At 41.5% G+C, this 8,788-nt stretch overlaps 1 protein-coding gene across 2 annotated transcripts in view; it reads right to left on the minus strand.

The window, feature by feature from the left end:
* The window catches only part of LOC109516561 (protocadherin-1-like), a 112,255-nt gene extending 106,022 nt beyond the window's left edge, over positions 1 to 6,233 (minus strand). For both annotated transcript variants that reach the window (XM_019871215.1, XM_019871216.1), the window contains exon 1: positions 5,652 to 6,233. The gene's annotated coding sequence lies outside the window, so the exon portion shown is untranslated. The remainder of the gene's footprint in view (positions 1 to 5,651) is intronic.
* Positions 6,234 to 8,788: the final 2,555 nt, after the last annotated feature.

Here is an 8,788-nt window from a genome sequence, read left to right on the forward strand (position 1 = left end):
ACACACACACACACACACACACACACACACACACACACATACACACACACACGCGTTAGCATGTCAGCTGGGAGCGTGTGAACGCCACGGCAGGAATTTTGGTGAAATCTCTTGACACCCAAAAACAAACTTCTCATGACCTTAAAACACAAAAGTCCCAAATTTCTCAACATGCTTGCGTGTCACTAAGTTAAACAACACAAAGTGGACTCAATGGTATTTTTAAGACTTGGCTCTCATCAGGGATTCATCCCAATTGTGGTGTGTCAGATGACTGAAAGTGGTGGTGTGGTAAAAAAAAAAAAAAAAAAAAAGTTTCTTTCAGATGTTTGCTTTTACTGATGTTTTAGTGTTTTGCCGTGATATCGGTTCACTATCGCGTTACTTTACTCAGGTCTAGTACCTAAGTCTCAATTTTGGTTTTGGGACAACACAACTTTGTCGTCATGTCAACAAAAGACAAACGTCGCACAACATTGTTTCAAAGTCCATCTATCCATCTCCACCATGCTTGTGTGTACGTGTAACATTTCCATGTGTAAGGAGTCAGATAGTTAAGTGTTGCTCTCCCACTGAGTGTGTGTCTGCAATGCATAAAGGACACACAACTGGTGTGTGTGTGAATGACAAAGCAGCTGGATGGCCCTGTTAGCACCCACCGTTAAGTGTGGGTGTGTTGACAATTGACGTTCAGAGTGCGTCTCCGTGCTAGCAGCCTCATGCAGTGAGAGGATATCAACCTTCAAGTGATGATGCCATGAAAAGGTTTCCCAGTCATGTGACTCCACAACGCAGGTCCAGGGTGTCTTCAGATCTGTGTTTTTGATGTGGAATGTGTACTTTCTTTACCGTTTGCGCTTTGAAATGTTGATCTTTCCAAGCCTTTACAAAGGTTTTTTTTTTCATTTAAAAAGGTCATTCATTTCAAAACGTTTGCATTTTTGAGACCCATACCTTCTCTCATTAGTACATTCAATCTACTTTCTGACAACAGTTCCAAAGACTTAAAGGTCCCGCAAAAGTTTCTAGCTCTGGGGTAAAGTTGATGTCATACAAAATCGCAACATTTTATTTTTGGTGGATTAAAATTCGGAGTTCAAAATTTGGAGTGCATTTACATTTTTGTTTTAATCATACAACATGGCTACTGTCCCTTGAAGAAATCTAGTGTCAGGCTCTTTTCAGCTTCTAATGTTTTTTCTATTTGAAGAGGTTCACGTTTCAACCAGACACACACAAAAAAAGAAAACAAACTCACAAAAATGACACCCGCAGTATTCAATCAGACTATTTGGATTTGAAAAAGTGTGCTCCTGGTTGTTTAACATCATGAAAATCCTCCTTTTAACTTTTACTTATCATTCCACTCACTGTTCGTTGATCATCACTTTTATTCTCCAATCTGCTTCCTTGAACAGGTGCGGACGACTACTGCTAGTGTGCGCGTCTGTGAAACCTGTCGATCAAGCACTTCCTGTTCACACACAAAACAAGAACACGCATGCACAAAAGCTGCTTTTATGTTTTCAGGATGTTCATTGTGCGCGCGCGTGTGTGCGTGCGTGAGTGTGTGTGTGTGTTCTGTGTGCATGTTTGTGTGTGTGGTCCAGTTGCATGACAAAAGGGATTACGCTAATGACTCCATTCACATGCTATTGTTTGATGCAGATTAACACACACACACACACACACACACACACAGACACACACATCCTGTCTATTGACATAGAGCAATCCATAGCAGCCAGTACGTTAAAAAAATAAAAAAGCTAAAGTAAGAGTACATGGAAAGTCATGACTTCTTCACGTTCAACTCAAACCAACAAGATAAACAGTCGGAATCGGAGTTGACAACGTGAGGAAAGAAAAACAAATAGTTCCCCACTCTCAGGACATCATCTGAACGCATCAGGAGCAAAAAAAAAAAAAAAAAAACCCCGACCATCATAGCTGGCAAGTGTTGACGCGCATAAACGCATGCACACGCACGCACTCCACTGTCTCCATCGTGTGCTCTTCAAAGGTGTAAAAATTCTGAGAACCCTGACACAAGTGCATCAGATGTCATGTCGCTTTTGGGGGGGGGGGGTGGGGGGGTTTGGTTTCTAACGCTTAATGTAAAACAGCTCAACATGAGTTCATGTCAAAAAAACTACGACCAATCATTCTCAAAACTCGCATGCACATCTCTGCTTACGCTTAGTCCAGCATCTGAAAATATCAAAACAATCGTTACAATGCTTTGGATTTTATGGACATTAATCTTTTTCTCTATCGTGAACATATATGGGAGGACAAAGCTTTATGCCCATAAAAGCCGAAATACTTTGGCGATTGCTTTGATATTTTTAGAGGTTTAAGTGAGCGCAGATGGGCGATTGGCCGTAGTTTTCTAACATGAAATCATGTTTATCTTTTTTCACACTCACATTAAATGTTCTTGACAGTCCCTTTTGGGAGGTTCAATGTGGATTAAAAATAATAATAAAGCGCATTTTCTTTAGGCATCGCGAGATAACCCACACTCTGTCTGGTGCCTGAATGCATCACGGGCAAAAACAACAAACGTGGAGCAAATGTACACAACACACAAACCTACACACGAGCACACAACAGGCACGCGCACGCATACACTGGAGCACGAGCACAGGGTAAACACACATGCATACACATGCCCAAAAACAGAGATATATCCTCTTACACACACACACACACACACACACACACACACACACACACACACACACACACACACACACACACATAACATGAATACTTCGATATCTGCTCATGTGCTTATTGATTGATTTTATTTTGGAGGGGAATGCGCCGTTGTGGGAAAGATCCTCCCGTGTTGATGACACGATCGATGAATATCAACACCTGATTCTGCGCACTATGGATATGAAATGTAGGCCTTTGATTTCAGCACAAAACTAATGCATGTTGATTTCAATCAATGACTTATTGATTGGAAGAACATTCCAAGTTCACGTTAGCAACCCAAAGCTCTTGGCTAAAAATCGGGTTGATGAGGTTGCCAATTAGTTGTTTCTTTCAACTTGGATCGTTTTGAGTTTTGGAGATCTTTTACATACTGTTGTGTATTCATAAACCAGAGAAAAACTCCAGCTGTACCATATCGAATCGAATCGTAAACCCACTGAATCAAACCGAAACGCATCCTCGCACTTTTAAAATGGATACGTTCTTGAAACATATCATAATCTGTTTTGGGGATTTTATAGAATCGCCTTATATGAACGGATGCCATTTCCTCTTGAAATGAATTGTGTGGACGTCTTTACTTCCGGGACGTATTTTGAGTCACAATGTGGGAGATACCCGACACGTTGCGTTGACAGGTGTCAGGAGGGAAACAATATCCAGGCACATACACACGTGTGTGTGTGTGTGTGTGTGTGGGGGGGGTCAAAGTTGAGTAAAATGGGAACGTGCGTTGTGCATGTAAATAGTCCCAAGCCAAACCCTCCGTCATTCAAGCGTTTCTTCGCCCCTCCCGGCAGAACCGGGGCGACCGGATTCCCCGCCTCTGACTGACACACACACACACACACACACACACACACACACACACACACACACACACACACACACATTCGCGCACACAGACACACGCACACACGAATCACTGAAACTCCAAACACGCTTAAAAGAGTGTTTTGAGGACATACAACTCGACTCAAGTTTTTCGGGCCCAAGCATGGCAACATTGGAACCCAATGAAAATTTCCTTTAATTCTTATTATTTTTAAAGTGATTCCTGCCAAAAAGTCCTGTTGTGAGGCTTGAGTTGAAGAAACTTGTGTGTCCTGATGAGAACGTACAGGAAAGAAAACCTTGCTCAATTGTCAATTGAAATCATTTTAATTGTTTAAATTGTTTTCATCCCCTATCCACACAACTAAATCTTATATTAGGAAGTATTAATATGCTCAAAAGAATGCAAAAGTATGCCAACAGGTGTATCCTTCTGGAAATGTTCAAATGTAACGGTTCCTGGAAACAGTCGAAACCTCAAAACCAACTCATTAGTAAACGTAAGTCGCTTTGATTCTTATTATTTTCAATATTTGATGGCTGCGACACAATCAACTTTTAGGAGGCATTAGTATACTCAGAAATACAGACAATTTTCCAAAGTGATGTGTTTTGGTGGAAATGTACAAACATTAGGGAGTCCTACAAATACCCCCCCCCACCCAAAACCTGCACAGTTGTAAATTTAAGCACTTTAGCTCATTCGTTTTGCAAATAAATGACTATTTTGGGAGGCTTCGAAAAACGGGAATTTTCCCAAACAAGTAAATCTATGTGAAACCAACCAGGCTTTTCGGGGTCAACCCCACCCCAAATGTGACTTTTTTTTTTGTCAACATTTTTATCCTGGAGGAAACTGTCCAGTTTTTAACAGCCTCGGGTGAATCGTTTTAATGAGTCCTATTTTTAGCCTCCTTTTCGGAGGCATCAACACATTGAGCAACGTTGCAAATTTCTTTGAAGTGAAAATGTAAGGTTCCGGATGCCACTCCGCCCAGTAGGCAGCCCCACCTCAGCACTTTGTGAATATGTTTTGAGCATAGATATCCAAAATATATCGATTTCTTTAACTCTCATCATTTCTAATATCAATTTGATGATGAAATATTTGCAAAGTCACAAACCACATTTTCACAACATATATTCCGGTGAACGCATACAGACTTATAGGGTCCCAGATTCCCCCCTCGGTTTTAAAAGCTACTCACGAGCATCCCCCCTGGAATATTAGAAAACATCTGCGCTCGCAACCAGTGCCTCGGTTGTCTGGCACGCATGTTCCCAGTGTCAGGACGCACGGAAATCAAACATACTCAACATCGTTGATGATGCAAACGAAGACGCTTGTCAGGTTCCGAGGAAGACGATGAAAGTGTGATTACTTTAATGTGTATTATTTCTAATATTATTACAAAGATCACCACGCGCCACCAGTGCACAGGATGGGCGTGAAATCCGGCATGGTCCATTTTGCCAGAATCCACAGAAATCACACAAGACCAGTTGGCTGTTGGCCATTTGTGTTTGTTTTTAGGGGCCATTTTCAGGCAGGGTTCCAATCTGAACCCTCTCCTCTGGGATTATATTCATCTTTGCTGACACACACTCACACAGGGAGCGGATGTGTGGAACTCATGAGCCCGGGTGACCCGCGGGCCTTGAGTAAAGCTCAAAAGACACATTGTGTCCAGTTGTTGACAAACTTGTTATCACAAACACTTTCTTGGAACTGCCTCAAAACATTGTGGTGTAGAAGCCCAAATGGAGGCCACCAGAAATGAACCACCGTGACTATTGCTGTTCGGCAGGTTCCATTGGATACTGCTGGACGGCGCTCGATACGAGATCAATGCTGCGATGAGTGCAATGAAAGCGGAAAATGAACACGCTATTGAATTTGGTCTCGGATACAAATGGACAACAAGTGTTTTAAAATACAGCAAACACGTTCAAAGCTTATTCTTTGGGGGGGTTTCTTTCATTAAACTCGTTTAAATGTCGACTAAAGAGAGCCAACGGAGTGAAAAGGAAACAAGAAGTGAACATGAGTGCGAATGTAATGAATGCGAGCAGGTGGAAGTGCTTCCTACCTGGAGCGGGTGACCGCCGCGCGGTAGCCCAGCTTGGAGCTCTCCAGCCCGGCTACAGGCTCCGCTCGTCCCCGGAGTCCACTCCGGAACTCAAGGAGTGCGAAAAAGAAGAAAAATCGGATAAAATCCACTCGGGTGAGGAATTAAAAGTACTTGAAATCCAAATGGAGCCAAGAGAATATTCCGCTCACAATTAAGTCCACTTTTTGCGAGTGTCGTGACCGATTCGGTTCGGTTCGGTTCGGTTCACCCGTTACTCGGCGGAGGTCCGCATCACGTCCCAGGTTCTGCAAGGATGTAGTCGAGGAGGTTCCGGTTCTTTGGAGCAAGTGGACGCCGGACGTTAAAAAAAAAAGACGTTGGGAAGTTAAAAAAAAAAAAAAAGATTAAAGAAAAAGGCTGGAAGAAAAAAAAGGTCCTCTTTGATGTCAATTTGCGATGCCGTCCGGTGCTGTCCTGATCCGATGTGGCTCGGATTGGTTCGGTTCGCTCGATGCTCGCTCGCTTGCTGCTGCGCTGCCGCCCGGGCGATGACAAACTGAAGCACAGCCAAGCTTGCAACTCCTCTCTCGCTCTCGTGCTGTGAGTGTGTCTCCACCACAGGGACTGGAGGAGTGGGAAGCAGGGGTGGGGGGCGTCACTCGGCGTGGAACTCCCTCTATTTTACAACATTTTTATTCCAAATAAAAACATATTCCGACTGTTTCTTTCGTAGAGCTAAATGTCCTTTAAAATCTTTTGGAATTATTCGCTTTACACCCGATACAACCTCAAGACATACACCTGCTAAACATCAAAGGCGACCCCTTCCCCTCGTCTCAACCAACTCACACTTGTGATATTGTATCCATCTTTTCTGTCTACAGGAAATAAAAATCTTTTTTTCTCTTCTTCTCACCATTCTCGAGTAGAAATGTGTGTTTGCTCGTGTGTGCGTGCGTGCTTCGCGGAGCTCCGTGAAGACGCCATATGCCGTGCTCTGAGCGCCCCTTACAGGCTACCTTCGGGAGGACATGTCGGGGAGCTTCATGGCTGGTGGTTTTGATATATCCAGTATATAAGCCTTCATTTTCACGCATATATTTGGCCATATTGGGAGCAATGCAATTTATACCAGTCCAGAGAGAGTGTATTAGTCATCGAAGTTTCTTACTTTGACTTAAGTGACTGCATATTACACACTTCAATTGTACGGACGTCATCCATTGACTGACTGTTTCTGTGCCGTCTATCTCAGAGCAAAGTCAGACTATCATTAAAGTAAATGTCTCCTTGTCAGCTGTCAGGAAGGACAAAAAGGGATTTTGTTCTTTTTGTGTCAAACTATATTCATAACTCAGAATATATGGTTTGCAGGAGCAGAAACTCCACTTGTTTGCATGTACAGAATGTCTATCTATTTAATCCGTGACCACGCTCGTAACTCAAATCTTTCTTTCCTCATTGAAATCAATGGAAATGCCATCAATCTGTTCGAAGGTGCCACAACAACATTTTTTGGCTTGTGGGTTCTTGTTTTTTTTCATGAGGAAAAAAAAATAAGGTGACTTTAGATTGTACTTTATAAAGAACAGAGCAAAAACATAATGAAATGGAATACAAAGAATTTACTAGTTTGTGCATTGTGATTTGATGTTCCAATTCAATTCGTTGTGCTGCTCCTTCTGTTGTGCTTGCCTTGACCAACAAGAGGCAGAATAATAATCGTGCAGACACAAGTGAAGAAGAATACTACTTATTCTTCCACTACTACTGCAACTAACTCAGTAAGAATCTGAAAATAGTAGTTGTTCTACGCAGGGGACAAAGAATATGTGCCTGAGAGTATCGTCTCAAAACTCACTTGTGTTCTTTGGCATTTGACTCAGCATGACTCAGACTTGATCTTAGTTTTGCTGTTTGGTGCTTTCTACTGTCTTTGTTACTGATTTATTGTTTTATTCTTGTATATATGATAGTTGCTCCATGTACAGCACTTTGTGTGCAGTGATGGCTGTTTGAAAGTGCTCTATAAATACAGTTGAGTTGAGTTGAGTCTACATGTGTTGCTAAACTAAATATCCATTGCTTCTGAAAACACAACTATCAATTCTAAATGCTCGCATGGAAATGACGTATTTAGTCTTCAGAGGACGCACACTGTTTATGACTGGAATATTAAACGCCTCATTTTCAGTTTTTCATTTGCAGGTGAAAGGACAAAAACTAAACTGCTGAAATCATGATCACTGGCTTCCGCTGGTCTAGTAGGGGCGTGTGTGTGTGTGTGTGTGTGTGTGTGTGTGTGTGTGTGTGTGTGTGTGTGTGTGTGCGTGTGTGTGTAAAAAGTAAAAGCAGCTTACAAAGTGTGTGTGGATTATCTTGTTCAGCATCTGTTCAACGCAAGCCAAAAACATCATTAGAAGTGTTATTAAAAATATGCTTATAAACATCATCAAAACATTAAAAATTAAACCATCATTAAGAACATTAAAAAACATGAGTGCAAATGTTAAAAACAGAAAAAAACGAAAACATTATTAAAACACTCATAAAAAAAGTCATTGCAAGACAATAAAGCACCAGGACATTTTTGAAATCATGTTAAAAGCATGATTAAAAGCACAATTAAACATTGTATTATAACATAGCATTACATGAGTTTTTAGGGCGTCTTAGCTCACAAAATGTCACAATTTCATTTTGTAATGCCAGAAGAAAAAAATTGAAATAAATAAATAAAATCACAAATTAAAATTGTAATTCTAATTTCATCAAATATTACACTAAAACAATGACATAACAATGACAAGTGGTACTACAACAATAAGCTCACAACAAATAATGCTGATCTGATGTCATAACATGAAGCAAAACATGACAATAAAACCATAAATAATAAATATTCCAAATAACATTATGACTCAATTCCAGAATGAGAATTAGATTATCTAATGGGATGCTGGCATGGGTCCAAACCCCACCCGCTTGGCGTCCAGGGAGGGATAAAACAAACAAGCAGAGGCCGCCTGCGTTCCTGTTTGTTTTTTTTTTCTTTTCTTTCCTTCCCAAGGGCCGACAGAAAGTTTTTTCTCCATGGTCTCGAAGCCCCCCGCTATCACCGCTCGCTTCCCGGCATCCTTTGCAGTCATTAACCT

The sequence above is a fragment of the Hippocampus comes genome, unplaced genomic scaffold, assembly GCF_001891065.2.
Source record: "Hippocampus comes isolate QL1 unplaced genomic scaffold, H_comes_QL1_v1.1 scaffold83, whole genome shotgun sequence".
Taxonomy (NCBI): domain Eukaryota; kingdom Metazoa; phylum Chordata; class Actinopteri; order Syngnathiformes; family Syngnathidae; genus Hippocampus; species Hippocampus comes.